The sequence below is a fragment of the Strix aluco genome, chromosome 1, assembly GCF_031877795.1.
Source record: "Strix aluco isolate bStrAlu1 chromosome 1, bStrAlu1.hap1, whole genome shotgun sequence".
NCBI classification, from domain to species: Eukaryota; Metazoa; Chordata; class Aves; order Strigiformes; family Strigidae; genus Strix; species Strix aluco.
Window position 1 is genome coordinate 21,866,081 of NC_133931.1, and position 27,381 is coordinate 21,893,461.

At 38.5% G+C, this 27,381-nt stretch overlaps 1 protein-coding gene across 29 annotated transcripts in view; it reads right to left on the reverse strand.

The window, feature by feature from the left end:
- RIMS2 (regulating synaptic membrane exocytosis 2) overlaps positions 1-27,381 on the reverse strand; it is a 500,381-nt gene that overhangs the window by 32,771 nt on the left and 440,229 nt on the right. The gene's annotated exons all lie outside the window — the stretch shown is intronic.

Consider the following 27,381-nt stretch of genomic DNA (forward strand, 5'->3'; position numbering starts at 1 on the left):
ACATTTTGTTAATTAAAATTCCTTTTTTTTTTTTTTTTCTGTATGAATACTGGCTATTGTTACTTTCTAAAATAATCTTTTGTGGATTTAACAAATGTCAGACTTTCATCAGGATTCTGCACCAGCATTCTTGTTTAGAGAGCTCTATAAAATTCAATTAGAATAGAAGCAACCCACTAATGCAAATGAGTTATTTGAATATAGTTTTTTTACATCTGTCTATTATGTAGTGCTTGAAACACAGTTGACTCTTTTCTTAATTTTACAGTGTGGGCCTTTAGTTAAAGTTTTAATATAGTTTAGTTAATAAACTAATTTTCTCTATATGCTACCCTCATCCAGCCCCACCATGTTTAATAATTTTAATAGCTTTGTGTTTAGTTTGGGGAATATCCTTAGATTCAGGGTCATTTAATATACAGATGAGTGCAGTCCTGTATGCATTAAAACAAGAGGAAAAATGTTCTCAAAGCACAAATGTGACAAATGATCACATGAGAACATTTTTTTCCTGTAAGTATTTAGAGAATGTTTTAAATGTTAATTTAAACCTTATTTTGCTCTGTGCAGTGCAATATATAACAGAAAGGTACAGACTGCACAGTTAAACCGTTGGTGCCAATGTCTGCTAATGACATGGGGCCACCTCCTGGCTTTGCTTACACCGGACCATGATTAACATTAAATTTGAGGTTTCATAGAAGTATGTCAGGTAAGCATAGAAATCAGCTGAGTTACGCACATATCACCTATTTGCTTTAAAATCTTTTATAGTTAAGCTAAGATCATGGTTACAATATTGTTCCTAGGGGAAAGATAAGTATTCTTGAACAGGATTAAAGACAAATAGCTTAACACAATGTTTAACTGGGGTGATGAAAACCAGCTTTGATATGAGCTACTCAGACTTTTGCAAAAAGCCAAATAAAACTTATAATGGATGAAATCTTCAGAGTGAGGAAACAAGAGGTATTTCTTTAAAGAGCTGAATCTGCCATGCTGGATAAATCACACGAACTTCTGGTTTCCAGCACCCATATAGTCTAATAATCAGACTGCTTTTTTCATGTCCCAGATCAGAGACAAATATGGACAAAACGTAAGAAAATAAAAATGGCCATATCATGAAAAAACAAAGGCCCAATTATTCAATATCCTCCCTGTCAGCATGGCTAGTGCCAATGCCTAAGAAACACATGTAAGGAAAAAAAAGAAGTATAGGAAGGAACACCTCTGTTCCACTGACTGCTCGTTTAGAGGCTCTCTGAGTTAAAGGCTTTTGTGTTTAATTGCCATTGCTAGATCCAACCCAACTCATTTTGTCTAATCTCTTTTTGAGCCAGTATATACATCAGGTCCATACAGTATCCTATAGAATGGGTCTCACAGTTTAAATTTGTACTGTGAAGAAGCACTTCCTCTTGCTCGTTTGCCTGGTAATTGTTTGCAATGCCCCAGTTCCTCCATTGTGTGAACAATGGACAAATCATTCTGTAGTCACCTTTTTCACAGTATCCCTGACTTTACAGCCCTCAACCATCTCCTTCAGTCATTTTTTTCTGAACTGAAAAATCCTATCCCATATTTTTCATCACCCTTGTTGCATCTCTTCCTACTTGCTCAAGCTCTGTGTGCTTTCTGATGCTGTGGGGCCATCGGAGATGCATACAACAGAATAATGATGTTTTCTGTGCTGCTTTGTTATATTATTTTCCTAATAATTGTAACTTCATATTTGGGGAAAAAAAAATCCCCATAGGAGTTTGACTGTGGAGTCAAAACAGAGGAAGGGAAGTATTAAACCACAATTTCATTTTAAGATGACTTCATAAGAAATAAACTGCCTTATTTTTTGAACAACAAGTCGTAAAGAGTGATGAAAATAATTTCCTTTCTATTTTGGAAAGCCTCAACACATAAAAATCTGTGTTCAGCCAGTGGTCTGAGAAAGCAGTGGCCAACTCTGGGTTCTTGAATTCAGGGACCGATGCCTCTTTCAGTATACAAATTTTGACTCAGGTTCTATGCTTGCTTTGTGTTGCATCCAGCAGGACTGAGGTGTATCAGATAACCCCATTTCAAGTTCATGTATGATTGACACAGACAGAAAATTATAAACCCAGACCGTTTTACTGCCGTATGACAAAATGAAACTATAGAGAAAAATGGGAAACTTTTTTTAGACTTCTTAACTAGGGAAGTCTTTGAAGATAGGTAAAATTTTGTGACAGGATTAAGAAAAATTAGTGGCTAAGATGTTGGCAAACAGTTAATGAGATCCATCAGAGGAAGCCAGCAAATGGGCCTGGAGAGAGAACTGAAATGTTCGGTGAAGATGATATACAAATAAATGACAAAATAAGAGCAATTGCTTCTTAGGCACACTCCAACAAATTACAGAGATACATTTGTTTAACTAGAGGACACCTCAATCTGGGATTTGATGCAAATCATGCAATTTATTTTATATGGGATTAGGAGAAATCACTGATCATCACTGCCAAATTTCAACTGAAAGGGACGAAACCTCCCTTTCATGCAGTTCAGGGTAGCTGGATGAGACTGAAGTAGAAGGATGACTGTATCCAAGCATCCAGTAAAATATTTGGCCCAAGTCATATAAAGGAACCTGTAGACAGAAACCCTAATGCCTGCAGAGTCCTGGTGATATTAATGTAAATCTGCAGAGACATAAGGGCTCCTGGACTGCCATTTGCAAGATCTGCACCCGAGGAAAAGGATTTTTGACATAGGCAACTACACAAACAGGCCAGTTGGAAGACAAATAATGGGTGCAGTAGTTCTCCTTTTGAATTCAGTATGACCAAGGATGGGCTTTCTTACAGAGGAGAAAAGATTTGACACAGGAAAAGTTAGTTGTGAAATGGAACTTCAGTAATCATATGAAAATTGTGAATGTGGGGGAATTTGCCATACATACAGACAGGGGAGAGTAGACAGAGGACACAGACTGGGGCAGCTGCAGAAGACTGTGCTGGGAGTGTTATCTCTTGAGATTTGAGGAGCCACCTTTGAGTTCAGAACAGACTGAATTTATTCCTTTGGACTGGGTGAAACTAACAGATAAATATATCTATTTTTATTACTGTGATTCCAGACCACAGAGGCTTTGGTTATATTCTGGGCTTTTACAAAATGTCCAGATAACACACATAACTGACATTATAGAAAATTTGACTTGGTTTTCAGCTGACTAAAGCATTAAGTAATGTGGTCATTGCCTCTTTTACTGCCTTGAGTCCCTACCACTTGCTCCCTGCGGTGCAGGGAAGCAGATCCTTCCAGCTGGTACTCTCTGACCAGCTCTGTCTGCCAGCTGAGGTGCACTCATGGAACAGAGACCAAACAACTACACTGCAAAGCATGACCTCCACTGCTGTAAGGGAGTAAAAGGGCACAGAAGAGGGTGTCTTTGCTCAGCACCTAGGATTTAGCAGGACTGATACCAACAGTCATCAAAAGTGCTTTTGAAGTTATCCCTGCCCATGGAATGGGTGTTGGAACTAGATTATCTTTAAGGTCCCTTCCAACCCAAACCATTCTATCATTCTATGATGCTATGATTTTCTGTTAGGCTAACATTTTCATTTGTTTGCTTGTGCTTTCTCACTAGGGTCCTGCGTCTTGGCACTGCATCCAAGGTTACTGCTGGAAGGCTGTTTTATATATACATGAAGGCTGTTTTATAAGAGGACACTGTGTCTTTGATTCACAGTTTTAACTCAAACACAAAGTAGCACTCAGAAACTACTGAAACAAACAATTTAAATTGTGAAGACTTAAGCATTTTATGTCATGGCTACCTCAAGAACCGCCTCTTCCTTTTGTAATTACTCTGCTAGTGAGTATCAGCTGTACCTTATCTATTAAACAGAAAAGATGTTAAGAGCAGGGTATTTTTAGAAAATGATCCTTCACTTTCAAATGTAGTTCCACTTAAGAGATCAGAAATCACTGACTTTTAGGGGAGTCTGAACTTTTTTTTCTTCCTTAGGATTTTGAAGAAATGGAAGGGAAGCTAGGAGGTCCCTTTTCAAAAATTCCTTTCCAAAACATTGTAGTTTTCGATCCCAGTGGTCTCCAAGTAAAAGTATTAATTTAATTTAGACTTTGTAAAAAACTATCAATAACTCAAACATAGGATGATTGAAATTTACAAAATAAAACAATTTTTTAGTTTTAAAAACAACATTATATGAAAAAAATCCTTTATTCTCTAAGAAAAGGAAAGAAATTTGCCAAGAATCATAGTACTAAATAAATAAACAGGGCATGGCACGTCAGAAGGGTGAGGCGCGTCAGTTTGCACGGCAGTTCGAGCAGACAGGACACAGTCCCTCTCCAGGGTCTAGAGCTTATCTGAGCTAGTTTCATCATATCATCCTCCACGAGTGGACTGAACCATGGTCTCCACTTGTGTCAAAACCACCACCAGAAAGAACATGGCGACCCAGACGGAGCTGCCACGCAAACATGCAGCGGTCCAGGTCCTGGGCTGCAGGGAGTGCCTGAGCCTGTCAGTCCTGTCGGAGGGCAGCAGTGACAGCACCTGTGTGCGCTGCAATCAGCTGGATGACCTGCTCAGCCTGGTGGCGGAACTCAAAGAAGAGGTCACCAGATTAAGAAGTATTAGGGAGTGTGAAAGGGAAATTGATTGGTGGAGTAGCACCTTGACACCCATGAAGCAACAGGAGCAAGTGGCGGCTCAAAACAAGGCAGGCAATCCCTCACCCTCTTGCTACCAGGCAGAAGGAGGGGACCTAAGAGATGGGGGAGGCTGGAAACAGGTCCCTGTTCACGGAGGCACGAAAATCCTCTCCCAACCTCCCTCACCCTCCATGGTGTCCCTTCACAATAGATTCAGGGCCCTGGAACTTTTGAGTGAAGAAGAGAAGGAGGAAGAAAATGAGACAAGCAAGGAGGAAGACCAAGGTCCACCAAGGCCGGGTTGTTCTGGACCAGGTATTAAAACCAGTTCTAAAAAGAACCCCAGAAGAGTCATTGTAGTGGGTGACTCCATTCTGAGGGGTGTCGAAGGCCCAATATGCAGACCAGACCCACTTCATAGGGAAGTCTGCCGCCTCCCTGGGGCCCGCATCAAGGACCTCATGGCAAAACTCCCTGCTCTAGTGAGATCAAAGGACTACTACCCTCTCTTAGTTTTTCAGATAGGTAGCGACAACATTACCAGGAGAAGTCCTAAACCAATGAAGAGAGATTTCACGTCCTTGGGGAAACTGATTAAGGGGTCGGGGACACAAATTGTATTCTCCTCCATCCCTTCTGTTGTGGGGATGGATGAAGAAGAATACAGGAGAACTCAACAGATGAACTTGTGGCTCCAAGACTGGTGTTACCGTCAGGGTTTTGGATTTTTCAATCATGGGTTGGTATACAGGATGCCAGACCTTTTGGCATTAGATGGGATGCACCTGTCCCAGAGGGGGAAAAGGATCTTGGGGCAGGAGTTAGCTGTGCTCACTGACAGAGCTTTAAACTAGATTTGAAGGGGGAAGGGGGCAAAACACCAGCCCATCTGAAGTGCATGTATACCAATGCACACAGCATGGGTAACAAAAGGAGGAGCTTGAAGCCATGATGAAACAGGAAAATTATGATGTAGTGGGTATAATAGAAACATGGTGGGATGCCTCCCATGACTGGAGTGCGCCAATTGATGGCTACAAGCTCTTTAGGAGGGATAGACAAGGAAGGAGAGGTGGTGGGGTGGCGCTGTATGTTAGGGACTGTTATGATTGCTTTGAGTACAAGTGTAGTGAAGACAGGGTAGACTGTCTTTGCATTAGAATCAGGGGGAAGGCGATCAGGGCAGATGTTGTAGTAGGAGTCTACTATAGGCTACCCACCCAGGAAGAGAGGTGGATGAAACATTCTACAGGCATTTAGGAGAAATCTCACGATCGCTTGCCCTTGTTCTTGTGGGAGATTTTAACTTCCCAGACATCTGCTGGAAATACAACACAGCAGAGCAGGACCAGTCCCAGAGATTCCTGGAATGTGTGGCAGATAACTTCCTGACACAGCTGGTGAGTGAACCGACCAGAGAAGGTGCCCTGCTGGACCTCCTCTTTGTGAACAGAGAAGGACTCGTGGATGATGTGGCGGTCGGAGGACGACTAGGGCACAGTGATCATGAAATAATAGAGTTCTCTATTCTTAGAGAGGCCAGGAGAGGGGAGAGCAGAACTGACATCCTGGACTTCCAAAAGGCTGACTTTGTCTTGTTTGGGCACCTGCTTGACAGGATCCCTTGGGAGATGATCCTGAAGGGTATAGGGGTCCAGGAAGGCTGGGCACTCTTCAAGAAGGAAGTGTTAATGGCTCAGGAACAGGCGGTCCCCAGGTGCTGTAAGAGGAGCCGGCGACAGAGAAGACCACCCTGGCTAAACAGGGAGCTTTGGCTGCAACTCAGGGAGAAAAGGAAAGTTTACAGCCTCTGGAAGAAGGGGCTAGCCACTCACAATGATTACAAAGATGCTGTGAGGCTATGCAGGGGGGAAATCAGGAGGTCTAAAGCCCAGCTAGAAATTAATCTGGCTTCAGCAATCAAGGATAACAAGAAATGTTTCTGTAAGTATGTGAGCAGCAAAAGAAAGACCAGAGAGAGCCTCCATCCCCTGCTAGACGCAGGAGGAAACATGGTAACAAGTGATGAGGAAAAGGCTGAGGTGCTTAATGCCTTCTTTGCTTCTGTCTTTAATAACAAGACTAGTTGTATTGAGGGAATCCAGCCTCCTCAGCCAGAAGACAGAGACTGGGAGAACAACCCCCCTGCATTCCAGGAGGAGACAGTCAGTGACCTACTGCATCACATAGACACACACAAGTCTATGGGACCGGATGGGATACACCCGAGGGTGCTGAAGGAGCTGGCTGGGGTGCTCACCAAGCCACTTTCCATCATTTACCAGCAGTTCTGGCTGACCGGGGAGGTCCCGACAGATTGGAAACTGGCCAATGTGACGCCCATATATATAAGAAGGGTCAGAAGGATGATCCAGGAAATTACAGGCCTGTCAGCTTGACTTTGGTGACCGGGAAGCTGATGGAGCAGCTCATCCTGAGTACCATCACACAACACATGTGGGACAACCAGATGATCAGGCCCAGACAGCATGGGTTTATGAAAGGCAGGTCCTGCTTGACAAACCTGATCTCCTTCTATGACAGGGCGACCTGCTCATTAGATGAGGGAAAGGCTGTGGATGTTGTCTACCTCGACTTCAGGAAGGCCTTTGACACCGTTTCCCACAGCATTCTCCTGGCAAAACTGGCTGCTCAGGGCTTGGATGGGCATACGCTTTGCTGGGTAAAAAACTGGCTGGATGGCCGGGCCCAGAGAGTTGTGGTGAATGGAGTTAAATCCAGTTGGCGGCTGGTCACGAGTGGTGTCCCCCAGGGCTCGGTTTTGGGGCCACTCCTGTTTAACATCTTTATTGATGATCTAGACGAGGGGATCGAGTGCACCCTCAATAAGTTTGCAGATGACCCCAAGTTGGGTGGGAGTGTTGATCTGCTCGAGGGTAGGGAGGCTCTGCAGAGAGATCTGGACAGGTTGCAGCGATGGGCTAAGGCCAACTGTAGGAGTTTCAATAAGGCCAAATGCCGGGTGCTGCACTTCAGCCACAAGAGCCCCCAGCAGCGCTACAGTCTTGGGGAGGAGTGGCTGGAGAGCTGCCAGTCAGAGAGGGACCTGGGGGTGTTGATTGACAGGGGGATGAACATGAGCCAGCAGTGTGCCCAGGTGGCCAAGAAGGCCAATGGCATCCTGGCTTGCATCAGAAACAGTGTGGCCAGCAGGGACAAGGAAGTGATCTTACCCCTGTACTCGGCACTGGTGAGGCCGCACCTCGATTCCTGTGTTCAGTTTTGGGCCCCTCACTACAAAAAGGACGTTGAATTACTCGAGCGTGTCCAGAGAAGGGCAACGAAGCTGGTGAAGGGTCTGGAGCACATGTCGTACGAGGAGCGGCTGAGGGAACTGGGGTTGTTTAGTCTGGAGAAGAGGAGGCTGAGGGGAGACCTCATCACCCTCTACAACTACCTGAAAGGAGGTTGCAGAGAGCTGGGGATGAGTCTCTTTAACCAAGTAATAAGCAATAGGACAAGAGGTGATGACCTCAAGTTGTGCCAGGGAAGGTTTAGACTAGATATTAGGAAGCATTTCTTTACAGAACGGGTTTTTAGGCGTTGGAATGGGCTGCCCAGGGAGGTCGTGGAGTCCCCATCCCTGGAGGTGTTCAAGAGGCGGGTTGACATGGTGCTTGGGGATATGGTGTAGTTGGAACTGTTAATGTTGGGTTGATGGTTGGACTGGATGATCTTCAAGGTCTTTTCCAACCAACAGATTCTGTGATTCTGTGAACTGTTTCATTAGAGAGGATTCTTTAGCCTCAGTTTATTTCAGGTTCAGTTTGAATATAAAATCTGACTTAGTACTTTGACTGGGGGGGCAGTCCAGAACACATGGCTGGAAGGGACTTATTGGCTCATTGAGGCTGCAGGTCCCTTGCTGCAGGACTTTTGAATCCATGAAATTTGAAGAGACAGCATGTTCAGGTGGCCATACTAACATCTTCATTTTTCAGTCTCTCATCAAGAGGTATTAGATGCTTTGTGTCAACTGCCCTGTTTTGTTGTACTTCTACAAGAGTGACAATGGTACAGTAAGCCTCAGGATCTCATTCTTTGCAACAGTCACTGTTTAGGAAGATTAACTAATGAGAATATCTGGATCTGACTGCAAAACAATCTTTTCAGTTGGCAAGGTGGTGGGAGGAAACAGTTAAATGCAGGTTAATTGGAGTAAGAAATGATGCCGATACAAAATAATAATATCATAAGTACTGAATATGATGAATCTAGGTAAATGGTCATATGAAAATCAGGTTAACAGATTTCTAAAAGAGCTTTGGAGTTCAATAGCAAGACACACATCTGTTCTTCCTCGTGACTGAGTTACTTTTAACTTTTCTTTAAAAAGCTGCACTCTCAAGATCACACATTTATTATTTAACATTGTATTAAATACTTCTGTAAAATCAAAAGATAATGTACGTGCTCAGAACCTCTAGATGATGAATTTGAGAGTGGAATGAAGTCGCATTCCTGTTCCTTTTATGGTTCTCAAATGTCTGTCTCTGCTGGCGATTTATTTTCAGAACAAATAGAAGTAACATCATAATTATCCTTCTATGTTAACAGTTTTGTTATTGTATTAAAAAAGTTTTAAAAGGAACACATGGCATTCACTGGTGTAAATACTTGCATTGTGAAATGGCTCCACTCTGCTTATGCATGCTTCTTCACCAATATAATTTTTCGGCAGTATGTCTATATTGTATTTCTATTACTGCAATTTATCACTTTTATGAACAAATACAGTATTGTTTGCTTTCACAAAATAGAAGAAAACATGGTAGTTCTTCTCTAAATAATTAGGATCATATAATGTAATTAGTTGCAACATAACTTGTTAATTCTAAGCATTTATTATGACCAGGTGAAGTAAAATACAATAATGTTCAGAAAGGTATCAAAACATTACCTGTTAATGGCTAGGGTAAAAGTAAAATTATTTTTTTTTGTATTATAAGACAAAATAGGGAGCACAAATGTATGAGAAAAAGAAGTTTACTGGCATACTGTTAATGCCCATCAGATGATATGAATGAATGTTCAACATACACTGCGGAAGTGGGAAGAGTGCCAAGCATAGAGAAAACCACATTTCTGTCAAAGGAGCCAGGGAGTCGATGACATAACAGAGGTACAGGTTGGGCAGAATCATTTTAGGCGTTCAGTACACTTTACACATCATCCATGCACAGGACTAATCTTCTAATAAAAGTTACTTCCACTGAGCTCTACCCTGCCTGATGGGTTATGTTCATTTCTCCCTTACTGAACAGTATGCCCCAAAAAACTTACTTTTGGAATGTTCATCTTACCTCCCTTCTTGAATTACAATAATCTAAATATTTTTTTCCATGAAGTATAGTGCTGTATACATATACATGTAAACAGAGTGAGTGAGAGAGAGAACAATCCATTTCTTGTCCCATAATAAACTTTCTTCCTTTTCCCTCCCTGCTTTCATGGGGAGGAAACACTTTGTTCACATGCCCCATTTCATTTCCTAACCACTGAATAATCCAAGCCTGAGGGCCTAAAATGGTCAGAGAGACCATTATTTACCTAGTTTATAAGTGTGCAAGACTGTATTTTGTAATGAAACAAAGGAATTTACTCATAAATGATGTCTAAATTGGTAATACACTCCTTGCCATGGTCTACCCACAGTTGTGAACAAACATAATTTCCTAATTTTTATTCAGTCTAAATGCTATCTGTGCATCTAGCTATGCTGTCACAGTGAAAGCAACAGAAGAAACTTGATGAGAAACAAAACTGAGTAAGGATAAGAGGAAGAATTTTGAAGGATGTTGAAGTTCAGGACACTGAGGTTAAATTTATGGGGATAAAAAGGGAGCGAGAAAGTCTGTCAGAGCAGTAAGTAAGGAAGATTATTTTAACTACTGAGTACAAGTGCGACATACAGTAGAAACCAAGATATCCTGGGCTGCAGGGGAGAAGTGCGTATGCACCACAGAACTGCACAGAATAAGAATAGGTCTTGCCTACTTTTAGGGAAGGATGTTACTATAAAATAGTGTTTGCCTTAAAATCCACACTGTTTATCATTTTTTCTATAGGCAGGCCAAGGCTAATCTCTTTTTGCCTACAGAGCAGCAATATCAAGTTTCACCATTCCTGTGTCATACTCCTATCTAGTAAAAATAAGTACTTTGAACTTATTAAGATAAGCAAGGATCAGTCATAAACTGTGGAAGAAAGTAACCGAAAAAAACAGCTCCAGGAATAATCAGTGGTGAAGTCTTTCCTTTCCTTTCAATTGATCTTCCTGCTTAGGGCTTAGGCTTTTGCATAACAAAGCTTTAGTGCGTTTTCAATCCAGTAAGGAGTGGGTGGGAGTAATAGTCATCACTAAGAAATAATTTCCACACCTGCATGTGAATCTTACCCTTCTCTCTTGGAGCACTTCTTTGGCCTTCTTCACTCATGCCTGAAATATATTAAATTTTGCACACGATCTGCATATGGAGAAGGATCTCTAGATTGTCTCTGATGCTATCTCTTGACAGATCAGAAGAAAAAAGTCTCATGCCCTTGTTAATGGAAAATTATTACAAAATGAACTGAAGAACTAATACGCTGCAGACGAACTTGCATGGAAAAGTCACAGAAATTAAGCTGTTGCTTGGCTGCCAGGGAAAGTGTCAGTGTAGGCACTGTTACATGGTGACTTTCTCACCATGTCTCAGTTTAGAAGACAGGAACAAAGCAGTTAAATCAGAATAATATGTATTGCATATATAGAAAATATCAGTTTTCACCAGGAGAGTTACAGACATTAGAAACAGAGAACTCTATTAATCCAGCTAGCCATTGCCAACACCAGAGCAAGGGTGTTCACTCTCAGGCAGCCCATTCAGGAAAGAACCAAAAATCCTACCAGCACGATGCTATTAGTTGCTCTATGTTGCATGAATTACATTTAAAAAAAAAAAAAAAAAAAAAACAAAAAAACCTCAGCATGTAACAATATACTATTAATTGTTAGAAAGAAATTAATTTGCCATTTTCACTTACACAGATCTGGCTTTGACTGAGAGCCCAATTCATGACATAATCACTCAGAAACAGAAAGACATAACAAACTTCATGACCAAGCATCCAACACAATTCACACATCCAGCTGGCAATTCTGTGCTCCGCCCAGGCTGAGAAGTGAAGGTGAGAAAAGCTTCATTTCAGGACATCAATATTAATTATCCTGTCCTGATGCAATGAGAGCTCAGCAATGTCCAGTGCTGCAACCCAAAAGGGTAACTACAGCTGCTGTGTACAAAAACTAAGTGTGCCATTTCTAGACATCTCCTAAGGAAAAGGGTCTTACATGGTTGTGCAGTCTGCCCATGTGAACATTCTTTTCTCCTTACTAACTTTTGAACCTATGAATCTATGGACCATTTTCAATCAAGTTCCACAGTAGATAGAAATCATAAAGCTATTAGATTCCTACAGGTTTAATGAAAACGGCTGCTAAGAGCTGCAAATCAGTGCTCCTGTGAAGGAACCTGAGCTCAGGCTGGACAGTGCCAGTCTCCCACTATGAAGAGATGTGGGAGAGAGGTAAGAGAGCTCCAGGGATTTAGGGGATTTGATCAAGAACTGCAGTATGCTGAGTAAGAGAGGTGAGATTATTGTTGAGAGGAGATGTGTAGACTCCAATACCTCTAATATCTATAGAACAATGAAGTTAGGAAGAAATAACAAACTTAAAATATGTGTATAGAAAATATATATATATTATATACATATATCTTTGACAGAAGTGTGCACATCTCAAATACATATTTAAATCAGGCTTACTTTCCCTGAGATTGTTGAATCTAAATTTTTTTCAAAGAGTCGGATATTTTACCTCTACTTTTTATTACCAAATTAAAAGAGATACTTCAAAAAGGCACCTTAAAAGGCATCTTAAGGTAATATAAAAATTCAGATGAACTTTTAATCCAAAATAAATAGAAAATTTAACACAACTGTCTTATTTTCATTTATTGCATTGAGGATGGACCTATGAAACTATAATCTGATTTCCTGTCCCCAATAAAGCAGCGATTTTCAATTGCTATTTTTGCTTATTAGAAACTACAACACTTTTATAACTGTTTGATATTAAAAAACAACAGGTGATACACTAACAATAAATAATTATCAAGCCCAAACAGTAGCAGAAAATTAATTAAGGATTATGAGGAATGGGGGAGAAGAAAGCATGACACCTAATAAAAAAAGGAATTTCTGAATGGCTCATGTAACTCTGCTTTCTCAGAAGGATTGTCCTAGTCACTCCAAGCAGTCTTACACAGTTCTCCTTCACAAAAGCTTTTCTCTCTTGCTATATTCTTCTTCAGCTACTATTCTTCCTCTAAATTCCTTGTTCCTGATACCTACACTCTAACCCACAGCCAGACCCATGCTGTCATTTAGTCCCCTCCTGTGTGTGCCTACTTCTCCTTATTTCACTGATATAATTGTTGAATTTCTCCATACTTCACTTCCCTCACCTCTTGACTCTTTCTCTCATATTAAAGTCTGCCTTGCTGCTTCCTGCTGTTGTTCATCCCCACCAATCACTTCTGCTTTCAGGCTGTGGTTCATCTTTGATGAAAATCTCAAAAGGCTGTCGACTACCAGCTGCAGATGCTGAGCCCTTCACCCTGGGTCTGTACATTTTTACTAGTCAGATATACCTTGCTACCTTCCTTTAATATCAATATTATCCTATGATATTAGTATCTTCCTTTCATACTTATTTAAGACCAGTGTCTTACAGGCCTCTGTTTTCATAAGAACTGATATAACAGTTTCTTCTTAGTATTTTTAATTATCAAGTTTTTTTCTAGAATCTAGAAAATTCCTGGGAGGTCACTGTTTTCATGTGTGCTTTCATGTCAAGGCTACTTTCAGTGAGATCCAAACTGTCTCTATGCTGAAAACAAAAAAGCAATGAAATTTGTTCACTTCTCTGTTATTTAGACATTGGACAGGCATGCCATAACTCAGGATAAGAGGTGGAGAAAAAGCAGGAATTGATGGGCCGAAAGTGGAACTGGAAAACACCGTTAACTCTCCTAAAGGGAAGGAATGCCATTAGCTAAAAATGGCTAATTAGCTACCTACAAAGAATTTTCAGATGAGAACAGTATTCTTGGTGATATGCCAAAAAATTAAATGGAAAAAAAGTTCAAGGATTTTAAGGAGTTTTACCTGTGTGATCACTGACTGTGATTTCAGCCACTTCTATCCTGTGCACACTTCCATATATTATGTAAAAAATAAAAGACTTACAAAACACAAAGCTATAAAATTTGGAATAACTAATGTGGAGATAGAAGCTGCAGTAGGATTTACATGCAGGTAAGTATTATGAGCGCATTGCTTTGCCATCCACCTTAGCCTCCTAAATTTAATTATCTCTTTGGTCTACTCAGTCAAATGTAGATGAAATTAGCCAAGGCATTATAAAACTGCAAGGTCTTATGGAGGATGCACACAGGCAAATAAATCCTCCATCATGGAGAGATGACTGCATGAAACTAATTTTCTCAGGCTATATTTATAGTACCAAAGTCTACAGCGGCAGGACACTGACTTATAACCATCCTCACGATTTCTTAGCCCTTAGCTGGCTTGATACAAGCCAGCAGAGCTTTCCCAAAAAGCAGTTCAGGAGACAGCATGGGAGGATTACAGTGGATCTCAGGGATGAGGCAATCTTCTTCTGAGGAAAGCTTAAGATAGGTTAGCCATATGGACATCAGCCAGATCTTGCTCTCAGAACCCGAGAAAGACCCTGGTCTTTTTATTTATCTGTACAGATATAATCTTAGTGATCATAAGATTGAGAACTTTAGAGGTCTCTCCAGAAGAAGGACTTCAGATTCCTTTCCATATATACTGCCTATCTTCAAATGCCACATGAGTATAGGATGGCACCAAGGTAAAATCAAATGACAGAAAGTTCCTCAATCCAGGAAAGCTGAGAATATGCAATATGGACGAAACTGGCACATGTTCAGATTCGTCTCCCCATTGAGAAGAGACAAGCATAGTGGCAAAAGCCAAGATCCAGCTTGGACCATCTGAGAAAATTCATCTCAAAACTGCAAAGAATCCTTTCCCGGTGGGGTTCCGTTCAACAATTCCTATAATCTGCCAATGCACGGCATGAAAGCACTTGCTTAAATGGAATAGCAAAAGGCATGCAAGTTAATGACTTCTACTGTGTACTGAGCACTTACAGACCTCTCCATAACGAAGCTGCTGAACTGACTGATCTGTTCATTTTCATGGAGCCTGACCTCTGACAGGTACTTCTTGCTGGCACCTGGCTTCTGTCAGTACATTAATGGGATATGAGGAGTCTCTTAGCTTGCATGCTAGCTGAGAAGTGGTGCTTTTAAAGGTAATTCCTACAGCAGTATGGTCTTCAGCCCCCAGGTAGCTGATGGAACAGCACAGTGAACAGTTCTCTCCAGACTTTTATGTATTTCACCTATTTAACTGCAAGTGATTTTTTATGCTTCCTGGCATTTCTGTCCCTTTACTGATGAAGACATATGACTTTGGATATTGATAAGACGGTGAAGTTAAACCACAAGGTGTAGTAAATGCAGCAGTGAGACAGCTGAAGGGTTTCTCTGATTCTCATCCTTTAGTGGTCCTAGCAAATAAAGAGAGCTGAAGCAGAAAACAGGATTGCTTTTGTGTGAAAAGTGGATTCATATGTCTTCCCTCCCTTTGTGAGGGTCAGTATCCCTCAAATGTACCACTAACTTCAGTGGAACTACTCACATGCTTAATAGCAAACACATGTATTCCGCTAATTTCCAACATTCATAAATAATGTCCATCCTCAAAAATAAAATGAGAATGTCTCTACAACAGGCAAATAATAAAAAGTCTGCTTAAACCTTTTTCTTCCTTCAAGTTACACATATTCATATAAAACAGTTTTATTTACATCCTCTGGATGGGAATTCAATTTTCAGTCAAGTAATACAACTCATAGTATACAGAGATCATGACCTGAAACAACTTTTCGGTTGCCTACAAACTCCACCAAGGAACCAACTGAAATGCCTGCTCTTCCACTATGCCCAAGAACAGCAAGGAGCTTGGTACTACTTGTGAAGCAGAGGCCATAACTAACTGAGAAAGAGTGACATAACAAGGAAATACAGCTGGTAGCAGGAAGAAGAGATTCTTTGCCCTCTTCAAGAAAAAAGCACATTTTGATGAAACAAAGGCAATGCTTCTAACTAGACCTTCAAATTCAATAGTGGTCCTATTTTAGTTTTGAAGACCTTTTCAGGATGCATGAAGTTTTACAAGAAAATTATTTCAATCTGTGAGTTTAAGGTTTCAAAAATACTACCCCATCCCACATACTCTTGAAATGACTGAAAGGATTAAAAAAAATATTAAAAAGTGATGTCAAAATCATAAAATGTTGACATTTAATCAAGTCATAAGGTTTTATACAAATGCATATTGCAAAAAAAGTACTTGTTACTGACAAAATTCAGAAATAATTGAGTAAATGAATTCAGTTCCTAAATTAAAACATCTGTAAAGAATTTTTCTGATGTTCATATATCATAGCATATTTTTATGCTGTATTAAAACAAAAGCAGAATATTGCCTTGCTAGAACATGTAATTTACAGATTTTAGAACATCTACAATACAGAGTTTCTACAAAAATCAGTTTTATTTTGTAAGGTGTTACTATGTTATCTTTTCCACTTAATATATTAGTTAAAGATGGCACTGCCTTAACACTGCAGGTTTCACACAAAATATTGCATTAATTTCACATTTTCAAAAATACTGAAGATATCCACCTTATTAAAAAAAACTCAGTAATGTTGGTAACTAATAATTTAATCACAGGGAAGTAATTTTTCCTTCACAGTACAGATTTGTTCTTGACAGGTCTTACTGCAGCAAATAGTAACAAGAAGAGTACTTATTACTTTGAATATTTTCAATTAAGTCTCAATGTGATTTCATAGACCAAGCTAAAAATAATTTTTTCTGGCACCAAATTATACCTAGACAATGGCAAAACCTAAATATTAGAGTACTATAGTTACAAAACTGGATAAAATCTGAATGTAACTTTTGGAGTAGAATTTTAATTCATGTAAGATAACATATATAGTTTAACATTTCATATTGTAAAGAAGTGATCATCACAGTAAAATATTCAATGTCATTCACACAAGCAGTTGGAAGCATAGGAAAAACTCTAAAAATAGGTGTAAAAAGACAAGCCCCCTCCCAATGTTAAGGAGCCTATGTTTTGATTACTTTACAATAAAAAGGACTGGTAAGAAAATATCTCCCAAAGGATCTGTTCACCCTATGCATATACACAAAGAACCATACACAAATTATTTTGCTAATGAGGAAAAAACCAATTTTTTGCCTTTGTTAAGGAATCATTCACCTTTTCCTAAACATGCTCCATTAGGAATGGTTTGAGAACAACTTGCATGTTTTCTTCCTTCTGTGACATGTTCTCAATGACAATTTTTTGCTCCTTAATATATTCCCTGAGAAGGAAGAGAGAGTTTAACTGAACTCACAACTGAACAAGTCCTATCACTTTGTTCAAGCAGTAATCAAAATTCAATAACAAAACCTGTACTGACATTTAAGAAAAATCTTGGAGGAATTCCTCAGTTGTAAACTACTAAAATATTAAAAACTGTAGCAAAAATATACAGTTCACTGGTGTACTCTTTGAACTAGATCCTCAAGTTACTACTGAATTTAGATGCACTTGTGATATCTTCAAAACCCTCACTATCCATTGCCAAAGCGTTTGGTAATTGCTAAGTATAAGGATGTGTTTCACTTCACCAAATTGAAAAAACAACTTTTTTTTAACCTGGAGTTGTTGAATAGCATGGTTAAGAAGCACAATGTACACACAGAAGGACAGAAAAAATAGTTTCACAAATTCTTTTTTGTTGTGTTGATAAAGCATGGAATAGGGACTTGACAAGTTTTAGGGTTATATTCTGGATATCCTTTGACTTCTGCTAGTCTTGGGTAACTTCTCTTTTTTGTTCTCTTATCCTCCCCCGTGTTTGTCTCACTTCTCTATACAGACTGCAAAGGTCAGATATGAATAAAAAATGGTTTAAAAAATGGATACAAGTGCCTAAAATGCACAGAAATTTGGCATCTCATTCCAAAGAAATAAACCTGAACAATCCTGCTTATGGCCCCAGTGGTGCCTATGTTCCCCCAGATCAGCTTTTAATCCTAATTTTCCCTCTAGTTTTGATTCCGTGCATGTTGAGAAGCTACTGACTCTTGCCAACATGGAGATGGCAGGGACCTATCTTACACATCAGCATTCAGAAAACGCAGGTCCTGCACATTCTGCCTCAGGGAAAAATCTGGTAAGTTTTACAAACTGCAGCTGCAGGACTCTGCTCAGGAAATGGAGTTTTGGCCACTGCTTTATTTTATTACATCTCTACAGAAGCAGAAACCGAATCTCTCTCTTATACTGCAACCAAAAGGATATACCCGTGATGTAGGGAGATCTGGGTTCAGAGCCCCTTCCCTGCTGGAGAAGACTAAAATATTTCCCACTTTCTTGGAGAGAAACCAAGTGTACCTGGCACACACCATCTGACACATACCTGACATGCACTATTTTGCAAACTGAAGTTTTTGCTAGCACCAAGAAAATGAAAAAAGGAAGACCCAGTAGGCCAAATAAAGCATTGATAAGATAGCCGTGACTGTAGGCTAATGGTTAGGATAATTTGTTTGTGATCAGAGGGTTCAGCTTCCTGATACAATGGTTGCTTGTGTATTTTCTGTGAATCATCACTGGTACGCTTAGCTAATTTTAAATTACTCTGTTGTTAATATCATTTCTCCTGTAAGAGTTTTCTGTTAGTGGCACATATAAGTTTTGAGTGATAGCATCATCACACTTCTTCCATGGAAGACAAAGCCTATCTAAATGGTCTGGAGATGCCTAGGAGGCATATCTCAGTTCATTATGAGGGACATGAGCACAAAGAATCCAGAAGTATGAAGAGCCCACACAACCATATTCTCAGTATCTGCATGATTTCCCATGAGCTGCGTATCTTGTGCAATGTTTAAAAGCAGGAGTACTGTAACATTTACCTCCACATTTTATCCTACAGAGAGCACAGATTACTCTTATTTATAATACAGACATACTATATCCAGCTGAAATTGGCAATATGAGAGTGCAGTAGAACTGAACTTTTTAAATACTGCAACATCCACATAAGTTGCATACCAGTTGAGGCCAGAGAGCTGTTCTGAATTACTCTACAAAGCATGCCTCTAATACCACCTTTACTTTTGGTGCTATTTTCATTATTTTTTACTTTCAGGTAATCATTTTATAAATTACCTTCTAATCTTAGAAAACAATTTTCATTTATCAAAAGGGTATTAATAGAATTGCTGATGATATGGGTAGTGCTAAAGACATAAATTCAATGAGATATGACTTGCTAAAGGACCTTTAATATTGCATTCCATTTAAGTAGAAGGAAGGAAATCCTGAACTATTATGAAATGTTAAATTAAAAAAAGATGCATCCCTAATGAATCTGTAAATATAAATGACATTTATTTTTGGTGCTAAAACCATGCTTTTGATAACTGTCCAAGAGCGAAGTACAACAGGTGTCTTCCTGCTGGCCTTTGGAGATTTGAAGTAAATCTCCCTTCACGGCACATTGTTATTTAGTGAAGATAGTTCACAGAGCAATGTGTAGATGAGTATTATCCTTCTGGAACAATACAAACAATAGTCATTGAGGTGGCTATGTAAAAAGTTGACAATTCTAGAAAAATTATTTCAACTGGAAAAAAATAAAATTGAATTTTCTTCCCTAAAGTATAAACTACATAGATACACAGAACTGTAACTACAGGTGAGTAGACCTGACATTTGAGGCAAACTGAAAACTGAATAATTGGCAGAGTAAAAGTATGAAATTGCCCTGTAGAGTTCTTCTCACTCTCAGGTTTCCATAAGATGAAGTCAGAGCCCTCTTTCACAGAATAACCAACAAGAAATTCACATATATCACATTTTAACTAAAGTATTATAAAATCCCCAAAGGAGTTTTCAAATTGAAACTTTCTTAAGGAAAGCCTAAATTATTCTGTTGAATAGCTCTCACATAGCCTAAAAAAAATATCCTCTCTGGATTGAATTAATTCAGGAAGGACTGTGATCAGTATTCCTTATGTAACAACACAATGTTTACTGTGAAAACAGAAAAGAGAAATAAAGCAGCTTTAAAGTTTTTTTATGAGATGTATATTTATTTTTTTTAGCAGAGATCTTATGAGAATTCTTTTGCTCTGAATGAGAAAAGATATCTTAGCAGTATTCTTACCAAGAAAGATCACCCTACATTTCTCTCTCTATTTTTACCTCTAATTACAAGAAGAAAAAAAATCCCGTGGAAGGTCAAGCTAAACGTTCTGATCTCACTTATAGCTTTCTCCTTTTTTCCCCTTATTAGTGAGATCAAGTGATAATATAAGTAAGTTGCCTTTTAAGGAAAGGGTTGGTAACAAAGAAAATATTTTTTGGAAATATAAGTAGAGGCTTTTAATCATAGAAATGCCTACAATCAGGGGATTTACTTTTACTTCTACCACAGTCAGCTGGAAATCTCACAGGTGTATATTTCACTGTGTTGATAACTACATATTACACAGAGGAAGATCAATGAGTAATTTGTGACTGGGGCAGTATTGCTTGGTTGGTGTATATGATCTGCACATTTTGTCCTCAAATAAAGCCTTTTATTCTTACTTCCTAGTCTCACCACAGGACTTCCTTCTCATCTCCCTGGAATTTCTGCTTATACAGAACATAAGGTGTCCCAACACTGTGTGTGAGAAGTGTCCTCCAGAGGACTTCTATAAGATCATAGCTAGCATGGCCTGGAGTTCAGTTCTGACACCTCAGCTATATATTTATTTTCACTGCATCCACCTCTCACAGAAACTTTATGAAAATATGAAGACTCAAATATATACCTATCTCCTCTACAGAAAATCCATTGAGGAGAGTTGCATAAATTTTGTACTGCCCTATCTTCTTTCCTAGCCTTTTCCTACATGTGGAAGAAAACAAATTAAAAACAAAAATCTATCACCCTAGTAAAATATATTTAAAAGCCTGTGTAGTCAGCTTTTTTAGCTTGCTATTAGAGTCTATTTATTAGCATACTCTCCAGAGTTTATTTAGTAAAAGCTGATTAATGCTCCTGGTAAAGTATTTATTATAATAGTACTTTCTCTTTGGTAAAGGATTCAGGTCACAATTCTCAACTAATCAGTAGGACAAATTGGCCTTAATCTCTTGTCAACTGCTAATCCTATATTTCTATCAATGTAATATGGGTTTATTTGGAAACTAAATCAGATTACACATCAATAATACTGATACAAGTATAATACTACACATTAAAACAATTTATTAACAGTAGCAATCTGTCTCTGGAATAGGAAAGGAAATCAAACCCCAAACAAACGGCTTGCTTCCAATCACCTGAATTATATATGTGATTTTAAAAAAATTAAATACATGGCCATACTAAAAGTAGCGAATGATAATTTCAGTCACTGTTTTGGCCACAGAAATTAATTATAGGGATAGAAAATAACAATGTATATTATGAAAACAAATACACTTTTAGTTCAGTAAGATGTTTGCTTATCATATTCTATCTCATTTTAGACAATGAAAGGCAATCAATGTAGTTTCTCCTTTAGTTACCACTGTTGGAAGTGATTAATCATCTTCTTTTTAATAGGAAACATATACTGTATGTGTGGTAGAAGACTGGTTTTTATATAAATCTGAACTTTGAATTGAGAAATGTGAAATTCCATACAAGACCAATGTTCCCAACAGATTCCCTTCAATTATTCCAGTAATTGAGGAAGTTGCTCTACAGGCTACATGGTTGGTTCCTGACAGACATAACTGAGACTTATGAATACAGCACTTTAGACCATAGTTTCAATACCCTACAAACCATACAGAATCCAAAATTGCCTTTTAACACACAGACAAAATAAAATCCCACTCAAGCTTCTTGCTCTGAGAGACCTAGTTCTCTTAAATTTCTTCTAAGGAAAGACGTAGCCATAAAATATCAACATTTCAAAATAGTTTAACCTTGTTTCACTGCGGTTATGCTTTGGACCTCTCCGGAATTCGTTAAAGAAGTGCCTCTTTTTGATGAACACTGTTTAATTCTCTCAAGGGCAATCATTATTCTATTTGCACTGAATCAACTGATTTTTGCACTTTTTTCTACAGAGAAATATAACTTCAAGAATATAATGCCATAGTTTAACACCACCAAAATTATAAAGGATATTAAAAGAGATCAGAACACCATGACACACTGTCCCAAAACTCTACATTTACAGCCCTATAACTTCATGCCACATATGACATCTTGCCAAAGTTTGCCCACCTGTTAAAGGAGGAACTGCCTTTATCTTGTTCATTAAAAAAAACCCAAACAAACCACTAAAATTTTTGCTTCTAATGAGATTTTAATAGGTTATAATACTTGTCTATGTCTTGGCTGACCTTGCATAGCTTTCCAATAGTTTTCCAATGCTTTTCTACAACTTTTATCTTGGGAGAATTCACCTATTAGAAAGAGTAATCAGCTTATATGGAGCAATATGTCACCACAGGGAAACTGAAGTTCAGGCAGTAGAGAAACTGAAGTTCAGGCAGTGTCAGTTGACACCCAGAGTCAGCTGCTCGGTTCATGTGTACAGGGCCCTCCAGACCACTGTACCTTGAAATAAGTCTACAGAGACACACAAAGGCAGTTTATTTCTGTTCAAAGACATGGTTACACCTCTCTGCAGGCATTGCTGTACTGGTCACTCTCAAGTCATAGTGTTACATGCCTTCTGTCATCTGCTTTAATAGATGACATCTATTGTGATCATATACCCAAAGCCGTCGTGGGATTCGGTTTCTGAGAGTGCGCTGGACTATGTATATATGACTGAATGTACACACAGGAAATATTTTAGTATGCATGATCCATGGTGTGGTCCAGATTCTAAAAAAAGTCTTGAAAACACAAATTAAACTGCTTAGGCTTTTGGATATAATCAGCCTACAAACACAATAGGTCTTGGCTAACTAAAGAAAAGATAAAATATTTTCCCAATTAAAGGAGAAATGTCAGCTAAATAAGGGAAGTCAAGACACCGAGGTGCTCACCTGCCGGAGACAGTGTATGTAAGTTGAAAGGGAGATCTAAGGTTGTGTAATCAGAAGAGGGCAAAGACTTCACTCATTAGTGAGATAAAACTGAGAATTACAGGTCTGCACCTGTCTGAAAGCCTGATCATCAGTTCAATCAGGGCTGTCCAGCAGGGAAAGGATTGCGTTCCAGATATGAATAGCTAAGCAAACACTGTTAAGATGCTGCTTGGGATTTCCATTTTGTATTTTATTTTCCTCTGAAAAGAAAGCCAGCTTTTCCACTAAGAAGAATGCCTGTGGAATCAGGACCTGAAGGTTACAACATAAACTCTTCCTAACCCGCCACATGTTGGCTTCTAGGAATGACTGGTTGACTCAAGTGTAGGGAGCATTCCTTTAGCTATTTTTTGTAGCACTGAAAAGGTACAGGAACCAGAACTGAGATGAATTCTGATTTACCCAGCCACTCTATTGTGTAGTATCTTTTACTACAGTCTTAAGTAAAAGTTACCTGAAGTAAAATTACTTTTGTGTCATCCAACCATCAACTTGATTTCAAGGTTAAAGAAATTGCAGGAATTTCCAGGCTTTTTTTTTTTTTTTTTTTTTAATTGCTTTGAAATAAACCAAATCAGTTCACAAAATACTGATCCTGTATATTCCTACACTTAAAATTTTCCTTAAATCAAATAATAAGAAATAAATATCACAGCAGTGATGCACATTGTTAAAAAGAGTATGAACTTTAAAAATCATAAATTACAATGCTCCTTTAAGCCCAAATGGAAGTGAGAGAATGAGTCTCATCTATGTTTATTCATGTTTTCTGTATTCCCATGGTCTTAACACTGGCATTTTTTCTGCTCTTTCTTTTCCCATAACAATAGTGATCCACAGAGCACCACTTAAGTTCTTTTCGTATGAGAACACACTTGGATTCTCTTGCTGTGATAAAACTGAAAAGATCAGTTCCTAGTGCCTATGTTAATAAGTCAGACCTTTTCAATTTCTTGAATTATTATTTTACTCTCGTAAATTACCCTTGATGGGCTTGGTCAGCAGAGTTATCAGATTAACAGTTTTCTAGGCATTTAAAACTGTATATGTCTAAGGAGAAAAGAGCATCGCTTATTCAGGTTTTTGTTATATTTCAGATGTATTCAGTTCTCTCTCTGGAGGCCTTCCAACACAGAATATACAGTCACCATAGCTGAATGAAATCCAAACACCATTGTTAGGTTAATGACAATAATAATAATGATGATGATAATAATAATTCCTATTCATAAACAATAAACATAATAATAATTATTATAAATACTCCTTTTATTCCCACCTATAACAATAAATCAACATACCATTTACCCGTAAAAACCCAAACAACTGTTCCTACCTGAATACACTAAAAGAATTACAGAACAGAATAAAAAATGTGTGTATTTTGAATGTTGATTTCTTAATAATATGCCAAATAACAAAAAATAGCATAAAATTAATTTGAAAAGACAGTAAAAATAGACCTTTTAAGGCATTTATTGTAAGTCTGATTCACAGTCCTGAAAGCAGTTATGATGACCTATTTTCAAAAAAACTTCTGGCATAGATTTATTTAAAAATATGAATGAAGAAAACCACTGAAATAAAATTATGCTTTACAAAACAATTGAAAAAAGTTTCAGAGATACTGATAGGCATTTCTTCTGACTTCCATATGCGCACACAGTTTATAGAAGCCTAGTTGCTATAAATATGATCACAACTTTCTATAGACGTAGTATTGTTATCTCCTATCAGCATGGTTTTTCAAGCCTGATATGTAAGGAGATACTTATCTGATCAATTGAATCACATAGTTTCTTCAGAACCTGTCTAAGAACCCTTTATATTTCAACCAGTTTCTATGTGGTCCCAGTGCCTTGTCACCTGAGTATCCCCTGACAGTTCCAGCAAACTGTACTGGCAGGACCTCTACAGCACATTAGTGTTTCGATCCCAGCCCTTATATCAATGCTTGCACCAATACATGATTCCTTGTGCAGCCACTTACCATCTGAAAACAGGAACTTGATGAGATAAACCAGGGAAATTTATAAATTCATTAAATACATTAACTGCAAGTTTTAAACATCTGGCATTCGTGTATAACACTAGTGCCCAATATTTTCTTTAAGATGTGCCCATGGATGCTTAAGACATGCAAAACACTTCTTCATGATGTGACCTCACCCACCCAGCATGCCATCACCTTGTATCACCAGAGACTCAGAACCATACACATCCTTCATCCAGGGCTGACATGTAGCCACAGGTTTGCTTACCGTGTGACCCGCATGCTCACATGACCCAACTATTTAAATAATGCGTGTGCCTGTCCTGTTAGGTGCAGCCACATGTGGCCATCAGACCAGCCCCCTCAGGAGTGCTCTCAAATAGGGCAGCAGGTGTGTGATAACAAATGCACAAAACAACCCATATTCAACTGATACACGAGGGGCCTTTTCGGAAGGTGGCAGCAGGAGGTGCACTGGCTGCTCATCAGGGCCAGGCACAGGCCAGCGGCTGCTGGCCAGAGCCATGCAGGCTCCCCTGGTTTCTGCGGCACCTCTAACAGCACTGAAATACAGCTCTTTATTCAAGAGTTTTTCAGAACACCCTGTTCACAGTCAACGGGTCAAAAAACCTTGAGTGCTTTTGAAAGAGTTACATTTCACATTTGTCCCTGACTTGAGCATTTAATCAGTAGTTGGGCAACTGACTGGATATAACAGAGAAAAACTTCAGATTAAGAGTCCCAAATAAGTAAGACAGCACAGTATTTAAATCAAATCTAGGCAACCCACACAATACAGATTCTCTCTAGTCCTGAGACATACTTGAACAGCATACAAAGAGCTGACATCCTTCATTTAATATCTCTTACAGAACTAGTCATGTAGTGCATTGTATTCGACTTGATATCCAAATACATCAATACAGTTACATACCTGTGTACTATCACATGAGTAAAATTTAGATTTCTAGGTCAGAAAGTGGCTATGTTTTTTTCTTTCCCAACCAGACACTTCCCAGATCTGTATAAAGATGATTGCATCTTTTGCCTCACATTCATTTGAACTCAGAGAAAATAGAAACGTATATGAAACTGCCATTTCCATGACCTGCGAGTTGGTAAAACATGAGACTGCTGCAAAGACTTGCCTAATGATGGAGTCATCAGTGTTTGCTAATACTCAGAGCTTTCACTATATGTGTTCTTTCCTCTCTTCTTCATTCTCTTGTCTCATATCTCATTAAGACACACACTCAAGCTTCCTGCTCTCTTTCTGTGTTCCTCCTTCTTCTGGACTGTTACCCTTCTTGCTTACCCTTCTTTTCCCCTCTGTTTTACTTCTACTCTTTCCAGGTACTTTAAATCCCCTTCCCACAAAAGTTTACTTACAAAATTTACCACAATTTCTGACACTGCAAATCATCATTTTGCTCCATTTACTTGTACATTATAACTTGGTTTCACGATATAAACTGCAAACTTCCCAGAGAACTTAAAAATCTCTTATCAATGTTTGAATGGTAGTTAGCATAATGGAGACCTTCAGATGGGACCACACACAGCTAAACACTATAAACTTATGTTGAACCATATGACAACATTACAACAGTTTTGCTTAAATACTGAACATACAATATATCTTAGTTATATACCTTGAAATATATATATATGTGCATAACTATATAAATCTCTTAAACACTTTCTTATATATATGTCATTTAAATACAAGTAATCTTTTTCCATGTAAAATACACTTGTCCTATATAGCTTCCTTAATTGACAATGAGAGCTTTTCAGAGTGCATTATATGGATTTTCCCTGAAATAGGAGGAATAGAAAAAAATGCGTAAGATTTTAAATTCTTCAGGCATCAAAGCAAAAAATGTCTCAATTTTTCCTAGGTAGAATATTTCAGTATCAAATTTTAACTGAGATAAACAGAAATGAGGAAAATTTATACTGATGGTCAATACGCTCATAAGCTGAAAAGAAATTAATTAAAAAGTAATAAACCAGTTGTGCTAAATAAATATGACATAATTTTTTTCAGGAAAATTGTTTCATTTCAAAATAAGGATGTATGTTCAAATGTGGAAAAAAAAAAAAAGCATATTGAAATACGCAAACACTGTGACAAAAGCACAGGAATTTTGCAACATTTCAGTGACCCTGCACAAACTTGCAGTAAGGATTCCCCCCAGACAGAAGTACAGCAGCTCATGTTGGCTCCTGAGAAGCAAGGAATTAGTGCATTATGCAGGTTTCAGGAAGCAGAAAATAAAAGTCTCAGTCCAACCTGTAAAGGATCTTTGCTAAAAGAAAATAGTTTGGTAAATGTCCAGAGAAAAAAGATGTTT